Source organism: Pan paniscus, chromosome 17 (assembly GCF_029289425.2).
Source record: "Pan paniscus chromosome 17, NHGRI_mPanPan1-v2.0_pri, whole genome shotgun sequence".
Lineage (NCBI taxonomy): Eukaryota > Metazoa > Chordata > Mammalia > Primates > Hominidae > Pan > Pan paniscus.
The window spans coordinates 44387925-44403712 of NC_073266.2; the positions used below are offsets into that span (position 1 = coordinate 44387925).

At 41.1% G+C, this 15788-nt stretch overlaps 1 protein-coding gene and 1 long non-coding RNA gene across 6 annotated transcripts in view; one reads left to right on the plus strand and one right to left on the minus strand.

The window, feature by feature from the left end:
• The window catches only part of LOC100971672 (uncharacterized), a 76273-nt gene extending 64727 nt beyond the window's left edge, over nt 1-11546 (plus strand). Inside the window, exon 3 of the long non-coding RNA XR_008621921.2 lies at nt 834-11546. This is a non-coding gene — a long non-coding RNA (uncharacterized LOC100971672). The remainder of the gene's footprint in view (nt 1-833) is intronic.
• CHST9 (carbohydrate sulfotransferase 9) overlaps nt 1-15788 on the minus strand; it is a 269480-nt gene that overhangs the window by 41244 nt on the left and 212448 nt on the right. The gene's annotated exons all lie outside the window — the stretch shown is intronic.

The following is a 15788-nucleotide window of genomic DNA, read 5'->3' on the forward strand; positions in this document are numbered from 1 at the left end:
ATTGCACTGTATTTATCGAGCGATGCCTTGAGATGCAAATTGCTGTATCAATCAAACCTGTGGTGCCTACCTCCAACCAACCCAGTGCAAACTGAAGGAACAATGCCCTGAAACACTGAGAATAAAAAGGATGAGGGGTGCAGGAGCCCAGAGGCTAAGTGAATTACGGAGCTCAGAATGCTCTCTCACCAAGCCTATACTTCATTCTCTGTCAAACCTCAGTTTCTTTGTCTAGAAAATGAGTTTGATGGAAACTGTTGGTTGAAGTCAGTCTGTTTCTTTGACAGATGGCTAAGAGGACCAGGTACTAATATAGATAGTGTAGACATGCTATCTCAGTACGTTTGTCCCAAAGAGAGCTATCAATTGCTTTTTATCCCCTACTGAGAGCTATTTAGAAATAGGAATTTTTAGCTGTCATACTTAGCTACTACCTTGATCCTTTGTTTTAAAACCCTGTATTCATTGTTTATAACTATGCGGCAAAAAAAAAAAAAAAAGAAATAGCCAAGCATCAGATCTGGACTTTAATAATGACAATAGCAATCACAATCATCATCGTCATAATAATAAATGACAATTTTCACCACTATCAGAGAATCTTCTTCTGGAGTTGTAGTTACCTATTTTGCAAAGATAGCTGTGGTGTGAGTAGATTGTGTGTGTATGTGTGGGTTATGTTGGGTGAACAGGCAGGTATGTATGCATATACTCACACCTGTGCAAAAGAAAGGTAGAAAAGTGCCTAGGTACATTTTATGTTTATGACATGAAAAATTACACTCTACTTATTTCTTTCTTTCTTTTTTGTTGTTTTTGTTTTCTTTTTTTAGATGGGGTCACTCTTTGTCATCCAGGCTGTAGTGCAGTGGCACGATCTCCACTCACTACAACCTCCGCCTCCTGGGTTCAAGCAATTCTCCTGCCTCAGCCTCCTGAGTAGCTGGGATTACAGGCATGCACCACCACACCTGGCTAATTTTGTATTTTTAGTAGAGATGGGGTTTCTCCATGTCAGTCAGGCTGGTCTTGAACTTCCGACCTCAGGTGATCCGCCTACCTTGGCCTCCCAAAGTGCTGGGATTACAGGCGTGAGCCACTGCGCCTGATTCTCAGACATTTCTAGTCTTGACTTTGCCAGGCTATATGATATTTGGCAAATTACTTCACCTCCCTGGCTTTTGTTTTGTCTTTATTGCATAACAGGGATATAAATACTAAATTTGCTTATAGTTGTTTACGTTCTTTGACTCTTAAAAGAATGAGGAGTAATGAAAATTCCCATAGGATTGGCACAGATAAAAAAGAAGGGAAGCCTAGGAAACACCATTCTAGACATCAGCTCTGGGAAGGAATTAATGACTAAGCCCTCAAAAGTAACTGCAAAAAAAAAAAAAAAACAAAAAGAAAAATTGACAAGTGGGACCTAGTTAAACTAAAGAGCTTCAAGAAACCATCAACAAAGTAAGAAGATGACCTACAGAACAGGAGAAAATATTTGCAAACTGTGCATTCAAAAGGGTTAATATCCAGAATCTATAAGGAACTTAAACAATTGAACAAGCAAAAACAAACAACCTCATTAAAAAATGGACAAAAGATGTGAACAGACACTTCTCAAAGGAAGCTGTCAGCAAACACATGAAAAAATGCTCAACGTCACTAATTATCAGAGAAATGCATATCAAAACCACAATGAGATAGCATCTCATGCCAGTTAGAATGGCTACTAAAAGTCGAAACAGCACATGCTGGCGAGGCCATGGAGGAAAGGGAATGCTTATACACTGTTGGTGGGAATGTAAATTAGTTCAGCCACTGTGGAAAGCAGTTTGAAGATTTCTCAAAAAACTTAAAACAGAAGTTCCATTCAACCCAGCAATCCCATTACAGGGTATATATACAAAAGAAAGAAATTGTTCTACCAAAAAGACATATGCACTCATATGTTCATTGCAGCACTATTCACAATAGCAAGACATGAAATCAACCTAGGTGCCCATCAATAGTGGATTGGATAAAGAAAATGTGGTACATATACACCATGGACTACTATGCAGCCATGAAAAAATGAAACCATGTCCTTTGTAGGAACACAGATGCAGCTAGAGGCCATTATCCTAAGCAAATTAATATCCAGGAACATAAACCAAATTCTACATGTTCTCACTTATAAGTGGGAGCTAAACATTGGGTACACATGAACATAAAGATGGAAACAATCGACACTGAAGACCACTAGAGGGAGGAGTGATGGAGGTGGGGAAGGGTTGAAAAACTAACTATTGGGTACTGTGCTCAGTATCTGGGTGATGGGATCAGTGGTATCCCAAACTTCAGCATCACACAATATACCCAGGTAACAAACCTGCACATGTATCCCCTGAATCTAAAATAAAAGTTGAAATCATATTAAAAACAGAAAGAAAGGATTCATGTTTGGTGTGGGAACCTGGGAAGACTTCATGGAAGAGACAGCATTTGATCTGGATAGGACATTAACAGAAGCAGATTAGGGGAACAGTATTTTACCTGGAAGGAAAAGCATGAGCAAAAGCACATCAGGGAATGTCTAAGGAACAGTAAATGGTTGCGCTGAACTTAAAGGTGGTCTGTATATTGGCAAAGTAATAAGAGACAAAGCAAAAATTGTATGATGGGCCAGTATCACGGAGGACTCTAAATACTTAAAGAAATATTTTTTGACATAATATTTGTTGAGGGAGTCCTTGAATAATTTTGAGCCAAAGATTGATCCAAATGGTACCCTAGGAAGATTAACCTTGAGGATGGGGGATCCTGGCAAAGAGATGGAAAAGTGTAGATGAATGTAGGGCACATTGTATGAGTAAAATGGATTTGAAGATTCAGATGAGGGGTTAGGATGGGGAAAAAAGGAATAAAAGAGGAGCAAGATTTTAAGCTTGGTTACTTGGGGGAAGATGCTATTAATGCAAAGGTAAAAATAAGGAAATAGGTTCAATTTAAAGAAGTAAGTTTGGTGAGCAACAGAGGAGGTGGGATGATAAGCTCGGTTTAGCATTTATTTGGTTTAAAATACCAGTAAAACATCCCACAGGAGGCAGAAATAGATACCAGGAAAATACCAGGCAGTATTCTGCAGAGAGATGATGGGGAGAAGAGAGCGTAGAAGACTCTCGAGTTGAAGGGAAATATCAAGATTTGAACTTTGGAAAATGGTTGTATTTTATTTATACTTGAATAATTTGATGTTTCAAATTATTCAACTTAGATAGTGGAATGCAAATTTTACATCATCCATAGTGAATAAGAAGAGACTCCTTCTCTAAGCTACCACAAGGATTTATTCTCAGGAACTAGCAAATTTGAAGTTTGGTGTAAGAGCTTAAGTTCTCACTGGTTGTGGAGTTAAAAGACAATTGCAAGTTTTAGCAGAAGAAAATTAGGCTGATTTCCTTATTTATTAAGCTGAGGCTAAGGAATGTTTAGAATTTATCAGAGAACAACAGAATTGTTTATGCCTAGCATTCCATTATTGGAACGCTAAGCATACGGGAGTTATTTATATCCTACTGCTCAAGGTCATTGCCAAGGTCTGATTGCAAAAATTCAAAAAGTTGCAACCTCCAGCATAAATGGGTTAAGGGCAGAGCCCAGGCAGGAGTTAGTGGTGCGATCAGGGCTCACTCTAAACTCTGACTCCTGGGCTTCAGCAATTCTGCCATATCCTTTCGAGTAGCTGGGATTACGGGCATGGACCACTATGCCAGGACTTCTTTCTTCTAATGGAGTATTCTCTTCCTCCTAGTAATAATAATTTTTGCCCATCATATGTTTTATGAATATTTGTCCTAATTTGTCACTCACCTTTACTTGTTTACAATGTTTAGGGAATAAAAGAATATTATAGCAATGGCTAGTATTCAGTAAGCGCTTACAACATACCAGCAACATCGATACATTCTTCACTCAGTTCTCCCAGCACTTCTGTGGGATAAGGCTATTGCGGATGATGAAGAATGAGGCATACAGATACTAACGTGCCTGGAATTGCAGCTGGGAGGTGATGAGCTCAAGCCTCACTTCTGAGCCTACATCATTTCTTTTCTGGTTTCTGCTTTCAGTGTCCAGCTTGGAAAGGCACAACTCCGTGCAGCAATTAAAAATAATAAGGTCATATCTGTATGTAAGGCTAGAGAACAATACCTCCATTGTATTTTTAGAACAATGTGTATAACTAATATGTTTTTTAAAGTACATATAATTATATGTAAAGAAGTCAGAGGAGATATACTTTAGCACTTTGTTACACGTTAAGGCCGGGTGGGAAAGGAGTAAGAGTTACTTTTAATTTAAGCACATCTGTTTCCTTTTTTTTTTTTTCCTTGAGACAGCAACTGGCTCCATTGCCCAGGCTGGAGTGCAATGGTGCAATCATAGCTCACTGCAGCCTCAAACTCTTGGGCTCAGACAATCCCTCCAATTCAGCCTCCAAGTAGCTGGGAGTAGAGGCATGCGTCACTGCACCCAGTTAATTTTTTTAATGTGTAGAGATGAAGGTCTTGCTTTATTGTTCAGGCTGTTCCCAAACTCCTGGGCTCAATCGATCCTCTTGCCTTGGCCTCCCAAAGTGTTGGAATTGCAGGTGAAAGCCACTGGGCCTGACCTGCTTTTACTTTTCAAAACCTTTTATTAGGAAAATGTACTGCATCAATTTAAAGAGAACAATGTTTCTGTTTTGGATAAGAAACATGGGTGAGGCTTTGAATATGCTTTTCTTTTTTGCACATTAGGGCAGGCGTTCCTTCATTCATCCACTTGTTCAACCATTCATACCTGGTTTGAAAGTCTAGTTTGTGTTGGTCTTGGGCTGGCTACTGGAAATACAAAGGCGAAAGGGTATAATCAGCCCCTCCTCTCAGTCACACAGGACAGATTCGGAGTGAGAGTTGCCATAGGAATAAGGCAAAGTCCAGTCTCCATTCAGATGAAGAGGGCCAAAGTTGGCCTGGGGGTGTCGGGAAAAACTGCCAAAAGGCTCCAGCTTTTAAACTGAGACACAGCTTACAGAATTTTCCCTTTCTAGTTCCCATAACTGTTCACACCCACTGACTCTTCCAGCCTGGGGTGTTAATAACTCTCCTGTTACTAACCTGGGGTTACTATACTATCTTCCGTGGTCTGCTGCTCCCTCTACTCCTATCCCAAATTATAGTCTCCTTTTTTTTTTTTTTTTTTTTTGAGACCAAGTCTGGCTCTGTCGCCCAGGCTGGAGTGCAGTGGCGCGATCTCAGCACACTGCAACCTCTGCCTCCTGGGTTCAAGTGACTCTCCTGCCTCAGCCTCCTAAGTAACTAGGACTACAGGCATCTGCCACCACGCCCGGCTAGTTTTTGTATTTTTAGTAGAGATGGAGTTTTGTCCTGCTGGCCAGGCTGGTCTTGAACTCCTGCCCTAAAGTGATCCACCCACCTCAGCTTCCCAAGGTGCTGGGATTACAGGTGTGAGCCACTGCGCTCAGCATTGTAGTCTCTTTCTATGTAATCTTTTTTTAACTTATCTCAATCTGAATGTGGCCTCTGTTTCCTTTGGGACATTTACTGATAGTTGGTGCCTTTCACCTGGGGACAGGTGCAGCTGCTGGGAGCTGGTAGAGTAAAGGCTGGTGGCATCACCATCGCCTGGGGTAGTTTGCTTATCACCTGGGTATTGAGATCCAAGGCCGCTTCAGGAAGTATCTCTGCAGGTGTCTGGTATAAATGGGGAGAAGACTGGCAGGTGGTAGGTGATAGATGGAGATGGTGTGTTTATGAGTCAGGTGGAACAAACTCAAGACCTCTAGAAATCATTCGTGAGATGGGATGAAGCCAGAGAAACAGTTTTGTAAAAGTTTTTTTGTGTATTTGAAACTTTAAAGCTGACATTTTCTGAGGAACACCCATTACTTCGATGAGAAAATTGAGGGTTCAGTAAGTTATTAATTCACCCATTTAGTCATTCATTCAGAAAATACTGAGGGCATATTATGTACCGGGCACTGTATTGGGCATAGAGTGAATGAAACAAACAAAAACACTCATGGGGCCATATGTGAACCCAAGTCAGTCTGCCTCTCAACATAGAGTTCTTTCCACTGTCTCAAACTGCCTTCTATTAAACATTTGATAAATCTCATTTTTCCAAAACATGACATGAAGGACTCACTCCTCTGCCATTTCCTGGAACCATGGGCTGCTTTTGCACCTTTTCTTCTAGATGTGCACTTTCCGCTAAGCTTGGCAGGATCTCCAAACTCCTAAACTCTGTGTCCTGGTAAGTCATCACCAGGACTAAACAAACATTAATGTTGGTGCTTATTACTGAGCCGTTGGGTCTATTTTTAAGAACACAAAGAATGAAAAGATTAGCTGCCTACAAGCTCCCCCATCTGTTCAAATGGAAAAACTTCACAGAGCCCTAGGGTGCTGGGCAGCGCAGATTCCAGCTTCTGTTTTTAAGGAGTATTAAAAAAAAAAAAAAAAAAAGGAAACAATTATTTCAGTATCTCTCCAAATGAAAACATCTATTTCAACTCAAAGAATATTTTGTAAAAGTAGAACGTAGTGAGTAAGATCACAAACTTGGGTGTCAGTGAGACTGGGTTCCAGGACTAATTCTTCATTTTAGTAGCCATGTGACTTCAGGCAATTCAATTTCCTTAGCATCTGTAAACCTTGATTTAGCCTTCTAAAATGGAGATTATCAGAGACAATCCCTACCTCTTGAGGTTTTCATGAGGACTAAACGATATCATGCACGTTTCATACTTAGAGTAGTGCAGGTCACATAGTAAGTGCTCAATAAATATAGTCACTACTGTTATATGCATTATCTCTTTCACTTAACACAACCTTAAGAAGGAAAGAAAAAGTGATTATGTAATCTAAATATTTGTAGCCAGGGAAGCAAATAGTTCTTCTTATAGTTTCATAAGAAGAGCATTTTTGATTAATTTAAAGGGAAACCACAGACATTTAAAATAAAAAATAGAAGCAGAACGCTGATGTGGCTAACACAAGTTGGACAACATTTATTAACGTTCTAACGCTTTATAAAAATTGGAGACCAAATAGAAATCCATATAATTTCCTTTATTTTATTGCTCATATCTAACTTAGCCACTAAGAAATTAGTGCAATACTTTATGGATGTTTTCAGAGGCAGCTCTTATAATTTTCAGTTGACGACCTTAACAAGGTATTGGTTACATGAAATGTATGTTCATTCTCAACCGCCCACCTGTTTTATTATTTCTCTCCAGAAACAAATATTTTTCTGGACTTCAAACAAATAGGACTTCAAATTCCTATTTCCCATTTAGTGCATGTTACTTATATCTGCTGCTTTATTTTTCTTGATGTATTTACAATAAGTGAGAAAATCAGATCTAGGCCCAGCTTACAGTTATGGACGTTCTAGTGTTCTTCAGGGCAGAGCTTCTCAGGCAGCAGACTGTGGGCCGTAAACAGGTGTGCCACTGTATTTGCCCCCTGGCTTCTGGGTCTACCAGTCAGGGCCTGGGCCAGCCCAAATCTCTAAGCTCATTGCCTTCCCACCTCCAGCAGAGCAGTCTTGTCCACTGTGTGTGCTACACAAATACCACCTTCTTCCATGTGTGCTGTGATGTGGGAAAGGATGGAAAACACTTTCTTGGAGAAGGAGGAGCTTTGAGCTGTGCCCTTCCAGAACAAGACTAAAGGAAATGTGCAGGATTGACCCTGTGTTTCAGAGTACAGCAGAAGAAGAGAGCATGAAGCAAACAGGATGAGGAAGAGGTGACATGAGGTACAAATGCACAGGGAAAGGAGCGAAGATGGGAGGTCTTTCTGCCTAGTGGTCAGAAGGAAGGTCAGATGGCGATGGCAGGAGCCTTAGACTAGAAAATAAGAGGGTTTCCTCTTCTTTAATGTCCAGAATCGTGATTTCTTTCTTTCCTTCATTATTTGTAGTTGTCCAAAGTGATGAAATTCTTGGGAAGCTATTATGAAAACTATTTACAACTGAATGCATTCCCAATTACAGGCATTGGACCAGCATTTTTTGGGTTTAGAATTTGAGCCGACTGTGAATGGATTATGAGACTCATGTGAGTGTCCCCAGGCTGGTGGGTCATGGCCCAAAGCTGCACTGTGCAGCCTGCAATGTGTTTCATAAAAATACTCAACTGAGGTAGCAAGTACTTGTGCTGGTGGCAGTGTTATTTCCACTTGCAGGAGCAGTGTAGCTCCATAGCAGTGCCATCAGTTTATAGCTATGTGAAGATTTGTGTATGAGAACCTCAGTGAACTGACAACACATTACTGATTTACTCCAGTAATGTCCTGTGCTTTTTATAGATTAGCACCCCTGGGAAGCAGGCCATCTGGCTTGCCCTTTAGTTTGACCTGGTCTGTAGCATGGGTTTTGGAATTCACAGACCTAAGTTCAAGCCTGAGCGCTATCACCATTAGCTGAGCAACACTGGGCAACTTATTTAACATCTCTAAGCCACTGATTGCAAATCAGAGAGATGTGATAACAATAAAATTTACTGCATGGTATTGCTATGAAGACTAAATGAATAATGTGTGCCATGTATCTAGAAGAGCTTAACACATGTTCACTCTCCTCTTCACTCCTGCAGCAACAGCAAAAATCATCTGTAGAGTTAAGGGTAAGAAGATCTTATACTAGTAGCATCAGATGCTGAATAAACTGACAGATCAGAGCCTCATGGTCAACTGGTAGGCCTAGTGAGGGACTCAGGAAGAAAACATCTCATAGGAGGACAAGAAAGGGTGTCAAAGAAGTAGACATTGAGGAAACAAAAAAACCCTTTGGAACCCTGACTACCATCCAGTGAGACAAGATTGACAATTAAAACAGAATAGACATAATATGATCCATGCCTCAGTTCCTATGCCTAATGTTGTACAGTTTGGCAAAAAGTACATAGTTTATTCATAATGCTGCTTTTAATTTTCCCAACTAATTGTTTTTATTTCTTTCTAAAGTGTCTGGCAATCCCAATTGATAGACTCAATTGATCATTTAGTGTAGAAAGGGTAAGTTAGGAAAATCCAATCTTGACAACTTTTAATGATTTTTCTGATGTATTAAAAAGGTGGGACACTATAAAACTATGCTGTATATGACAGCTCTTTTAAAAAATCAAGTACAAAGTATAATTGAAAATATTCTTTCATTTTTCTAAAGAAATCTCTTTTAAATTCTTAGAAAAGATCAGGCACAGCAAAAGCGAGTTAAAGCCTTAAAAATATGTTATTGGTGTCTTAGATCCCAAAGCAGAAATATACACTCATTTTAAGTTGCAAGAATAATAATCTAGATCTTTGGGGATTTTAAAAATTTCATCTCTTTGCCTTAAATGATTTTGAAACAAGGCATGAATATAAATAATACATATAGTACTTCTGGGTTTAAACGTCTTTGATGAAATGATGATACTGGCTTGGAATCTCTCTCTCTTACTACACACACGTTCATGTGTGCACTTGTATGTGTACCTGTGACATAGCTGTTTAGAATGGTTGGACCTTCAGATGGATTGGCCACAGACCTTTCTGTCATGACACAGCCTTGCCAGTTATTCTTTCAGCTTCCTAGCTCCCCTGGCAGTGGTGGAGAAGATCCCAAGTTGTTATCAACTGAACAAGTGAAGGAAAGTTGGGTATTTCAAGGCACATGAATTATTTTAGGATTTCTGGTTGTCCCTGGCTAAGTTTTTGATGATTACTGGAGATAAGAAAACAAGACTTAATTATTACTTTCTTTAAAAAAAAAAAGCTCTTGCAGAGTTTCAGAAGATTCTGGAAATTGACATGATTTCCTAATGTTCCAGTTGGTAGATATCTTGGGTTGGCCTGAGGACTTGTCATTTCAGTCTCAGGCAGACACTACAGATACGCTTTTTGGGGGATGGGTCAAAAGGAGAGTGTGACTGAAACACTGAGGGCTTTATTCTTCCTTTTGTGAATTCTAACACTAATCATATTCATCATGAAAGACGTTTCCAATACTGAGAGAGTGTAAGGCAAAAATCAAAAGGGTCACTTCACCCTTAGTCACACCCCCTATGTCTTTAAAAGCAAGAAGACAAATACAAAAATCCTTGTATATGCAATGAAAGCTTTCTGAATGCTATGTAGGAAGCTGCTTATATAAGGGACTGCTTATCTAACATTCTGAAAGTTTCTGTTGCATTTACAGGGATATTTATATTTGTCTTTTTGCTTTTTACACGTGTAGTAGGGCCATGCTGTAGATGCTCTTCAGCTACTTGTTTTTTGCTTTTGTATATTACAATATACCTGTATATTGTAAACACCTTTTTGTTGGTCCCTATAGATCTACCTCATTGTTTTCAATAACTGCATTGTATTCTACTGAATAGAAGTCCTATAATTTTGTGGGCAGATAACTATTGCATGTGTTTAGAAATTTCTTATTACAAGCAATTTGTCAATGAAACTTCTTGTAATCTTTGTGTACTCATGCAAGTATATTCTATCGGTTAAATTCTTAGAAGTGGAATTATGTGGCCAAAAGGTGTGTGTGATGGTTAATATTGTGTCAACTTGATTGGATTGAAGGATGCAAAGTATTGTTGTTCCTGGGTGTGTCTGTGAGGTGTTGCCAAAGGAGATTAACATTTGAATCAGTGGACTGGGAAGGGTAGACCCACCCTCAATCTGGGTGGACACAATCTAATCAGCTGCCAGTGCGGCCAGAATAAAAGCAGGCAGAAGAAGGTGGAACGACTAGACTGGCTAAGTTTTCTGGCCTCCATCTTTCTCCCATACTGGATGCTTCCTGCCCTCGAACATCAGACTCCAAGTTCTTCAGCTTTGGACTCTTGGACTTACATCAGTGATTTGCCAGGGGCTCTCAGGCCTTCGGCCGCAGACTGAAGGCTGCACTATTGGCTTCCCTGCTTTCGAGCTTTGGGGACTTTGGATCTGGCTTCCTGGCTCCTCACCTTGCAGACGGCCTATTGTGGGACTTCACCTTGTGGTCCTGTGACTCAATTCTTCTAACAAACTTTCCTTCGTATATGCATCTATCCCATTTGTTCTATCCCTCCAGAGAACCCTGACTAATACAGTATGGAAATTGAAATTTTTGGTTGTTATTGCTACATGACCAAAAAATATATATTATATAAGTAATATATATTTACACTCCCACCAACAATTTATGAGAGTTTGTTATTTCACCCACATCCTCTAGGCTTTAGCATTGTCAGACTTTGAAACTGTTGGCATTGCTATCTCATGTTTTTAACCAACGTTTAAAAAAATCATGAGTGAGGTCGGTGCTTTTATGTTTACTAACCATTGGTGTTTATTTTTCTATAGCTTGTCCATTTTCCACACATCTACTTTTTATTTATAATAGTTTTGTTGCACTTTAAAGAAATTAGATACCTGTGTGCCAAATTCTAAATAAGTTTTAAGTCTGCTGTCTTTTGAAGTCATGAAAATTTGTTTGCATGTGTGTGGATGTCTTTAATATGTATATATTCATTAAATATTCTACAATGGTGCATGCATTTCATACCATTTTTAGAAAGGCTTTTCCCAATCCACAGCTGTTTTTTAAAAATGAGCTATTTTCTTCTATGACTTTTACAATTATTTTGATGATTTCTTACCTTATGGTTAAAAATTTGACACATTTGAAATTTATTTTGGTTTAATGTTTGAGGAAAGGATCCAGATATGTTTTTCTTCCAGGTGGCTGGTCAGTTTTGCTCAAAATGTTGATTGAAACATATATCTTTCTTCTACTGATTACCACTTTACTTACACAAAATCCTCACATGGGTTCAAGTCTATCTACACTCACTCTGTTCCATTGACCATTCTCGTTTGAATTTATGCAGTCTTTTTTTTTTTTTTGAGATGGAGTCTCGCTCTGTCACCCAGGCTGGAGTGCAGTGGTGCGATCTCGGCTCACTGCAAGCTCCGCCTCCCGGGTTCACGCCATTCTCCTGCCTCAGCCTCCCAAGTAGTTGGGACTACAGGCGCCCGCCACCGTGCCTGGCTAATTTATTTTTTGTACTTTTAGTGGAGACGGGGTTTCACTGTATTAGCCAGGATGGTCTCGATCTCCTGACCTTGTGATCCACCCGCCTCAGCTTCCCAAAGTGCTAGGATTACAGGCGTGAGCCACCGCGCCTGGCCACGAATTTATGCAGTCTTATATTTTAATACTCTTTACTAGCTAGTCTTCCTTTTTTGATTCTCTCTCTCTCTCTCTCCCTCTGTGTGTGTCTGTGTTAAGCCCTAATAATAAAAGGATAGAAGCCTCTATACAGGTTGAAGGTGACCTTGGGTTGTGAGTATATATTTGGCAATTAAGCTCCCAGATAAAGATGAGTTTATTCCACAAAATAGTTCTTGAAAACCTACCGGGCTAGGCACTCTCCTGGGCTCTGCGGACACAGCAATGAATAAGGAAGAAAAGGTTCCTGTTCTTGCTGAGCTTACATTAGAGAGCTGGGGAGGGGCATACAAACAATTAGCAAATAAACAAATGTATACGGTCTTATTGTGCCATGAAGTGAAATCAAGAAGATAAATTAGGGTGATGAGCTAGAGAGTGAGGGAGGAGGGAGGTATTTTAGATAAGTTATTTGGGGAAGATTTTCTGAGTGACATTTGAGCGTAGCCTTAAGTTAAGCTTCAGTTTATCATATCCAATTTCTTTCTAAATAGTTTGACCTTGATACTTTAGTGTCTAAAATAGAATTTGTTATATTTCCCTTAAAATCTGTTCCCCTCTGATCTTCACCATTTTGGTCAGTGTTATCATTATGTTTCTTAGTCGTCCAGACCCTGAAATTTTGGGGCCATTTACTTCTTTGTTTCCTTTCCCACATGACCCAATGGTAGGTCCAGAGCACCTTCTCCAGGGCGTCTCCAGCATGTTTCTTCCTTGGCCATTACCATGGTTGGGTGCTTAAAATTGCCCACAGTGAGATTATCATGTCTGCCTCTAAACCAGTGTCTCTGCCTCCAGTGTCTCCCACTTTCAACCCAGACTCAGCCTGCTGTGATGTTAAGCTTCTAAAATACAGATTTCTGATCAAAATCTTTGAGCTGCAAATGGAAAGTATTTTTGCTTATAGAATGACATTAGACTGCTTTATTTCAGATTCAAGATCTTGCAAAATCTGAGATCTGCTCAACTCTCAACTCTTCTTTCCAAATGAATGCTTCCTATCTGCCAGGTACAATTCTAAATGCTGTATGTATTGATTCATTTAATCTACACAACAACCCTTTGAGGTGTGTACTATTATTATTATTTTTGAGACAGGATCTCACTCTGTCAGCCAGGCTAGAGTGCAGTGGCACAGTCTCGGCTCACTGCAACCTCTGACTCTGGGGCTAAAGCAATTCTCCCTCCTCAGCCTCCCAAGTAGCTGGGACTATAGTCACATGCCACCACACCTGGCTAATTTTGTATTTTTTGTAGAGATGGGGTTTCACCATGTTGCCCAGGCGGGTCTTGAGCTTCTGGGCCCAGGTGATCCTCCTGTCTCGGCCTCCCAGAGTGCTGGGATTATAGGCGTGAGCCAATGTGCCTGGCTGAGGAAGGTATCATCATAATTGCCACCTCATAAATAAGGAAACTGAAGCATGGGGAAGTTAACTGACTCGTCTAAAGTCGTGGAGCCAGCACATAGACATCCATCACTGCAATCGAAGAAATCTGGCCTCTACCCATGGTGATATATGTTACCTTCTAATGTTTCAAGATCTATTCCTGCTTGTGTGTGATTGAATGTTGTTCCTTCTGGCAGAAATCTTCTTTTCTCAGCTCTATTTTTGCTTGTCTATGTCCTCAAGGCCCAGCTCAGGTAGCCTCCTATCCCCTTCTCTCACCAGCCTCATCCTCATTAGTGGCTTCCACCCCTGAACTCTCAGGACAGTTTTAGGATGTATCACCCACTACTACACAGTGGAGCAGATGATTCTGAGCACATCTTCTGTTTCTGCAACTAGATTGCAAACTACCTTAAGGTAGACACAGTGGCTTATTCCTCTGGGGCCCTAAGAAAGACCTAACTTGCATAGTAGGTACTTAATGTTGATTGTTGACCATGTCAGTCATAGAACACTCAATGGAATAAAGCTGGTGTCTAGATATTGGTGACAACTTTAGCACATTTAAATTTAAAGTACGCTGTGTAAAAATTTCAGAATAAAGACAGAGAAATTCACTCAACAAACACTTATGGAGCATATGCTGTGCACCTGGCATTGTTGTCAGTACTCAGGAGGCATCCCTGAACATGTGAGACATAGTCAGAATAGACTAGGTTGTGTTGCAATAACAAACAATTGCCAAGTCACAGTGGCTTAAAAGGAAAGGTTTATTCATTTATCATACTCTATGTCTTTTGATGGCTGCCAGGGGAATAATGTTCGAATTAATCACTCAGGGAGCAAGCCCAGTGGAGCAGCTTCCATCTAGAAAGGTGCAGATGCTGTGTCAGAGGGAGGAATGGACGTGGCAGATGTGCTGGCTGCAAAGAGCTCTGCCCGCAGCAGCAGCACGCATCCCTTCTGCTCACTTTCTATTGGCCAAAGCAAGTCACACAGCCACGCCCAGCTCGGGGGGCGGGCAGGGAAATCCACTCCTCCACTAGACCTGGAAGGACAGAGCGCCCATGGCTATGGATAGCTCCCACGACTCCCCACAGACAAAGATTTCTGCCTGGTGGAGCTTATTCCAGTCTCTCAAGGGGAACACAGACAATAAGTAATAGACACGATAGGTAAGTAAATGGTAGAACATGTTAGAAGATGACAAGTATTATGGCGGAAAAAAAGCAGAGTTTGGTGAGGAGGTTGTGGTGGAGGTGTGGCAGGGGTGTGGAGGGGAATGGGGTTTTCATTAAGATGGTTACATTGGGCCAGACGCCGTGGCTCACGTCTGCAATCCCAGCACTTTGGGAGGCCGAGGCGGGCGGATCACTTGAGGTCAGGAGTTCCAGACCAGCCTGGCCAACATGGCGAAACCCCATCTCCACTAAAAACACAAAAATTATCCAGGCGTGATAGCACGGGCCTGTAGTCCCAGCTACTCGGGAGGGTGAGGCAAGAGAATCACTTGAACCTGGGAGGCGGAGGTTGTAGTGAGCCGAGATCGCACCACTGCACTCCAGCCCGGGTGACAGAGCAAGACTCCAACTCCAAAAAAAAAGGAAGAAAAAATAGATGGTGACATTGAGCAAGGAATTGAAGGAGGTGACAGAGTCAGTCATGCAGCTATCCTGGGAGAAAGGGTTCTAGACAGAGGGAGCAGCAGCGCAAAAGCCCTAAAGGGAGAGAGAGCATGGCCGTGTGTTTAGGCAGCAAGGAAGCCAGTGTAGTGGAGCAGATGGGGACCGACAGAGTTTGGGGCATGAGGCCTTGGGGATTCCACCTTTTCCTGCGAATGGTACAAGGAGCCGTGTCAGAATTGGAGGCAGAAAAATAACCCGATTTCACTAACTTGATAAAGGATCTGTGTTGGGAATGGACTCTGGGAGGGTAAAGATGGAGGCAGGGGGCGGCGAGCAAGACAGTGATCCAGATGAGAGCTGAGGCGGCTCACCCGGGGATGGCGCTTTTCCTTGCCATGGGCTCTGATACCAGATTTCCTTTCAAGTGTGTGTTTTAAAATGCAGTTTTGGCTTCCAGCACTGCGTGGCACTAAGAATGAAATCCAGTTTCTTCCCACGACCCAGAAGACGGCCGAGCTTCACCCTCTGG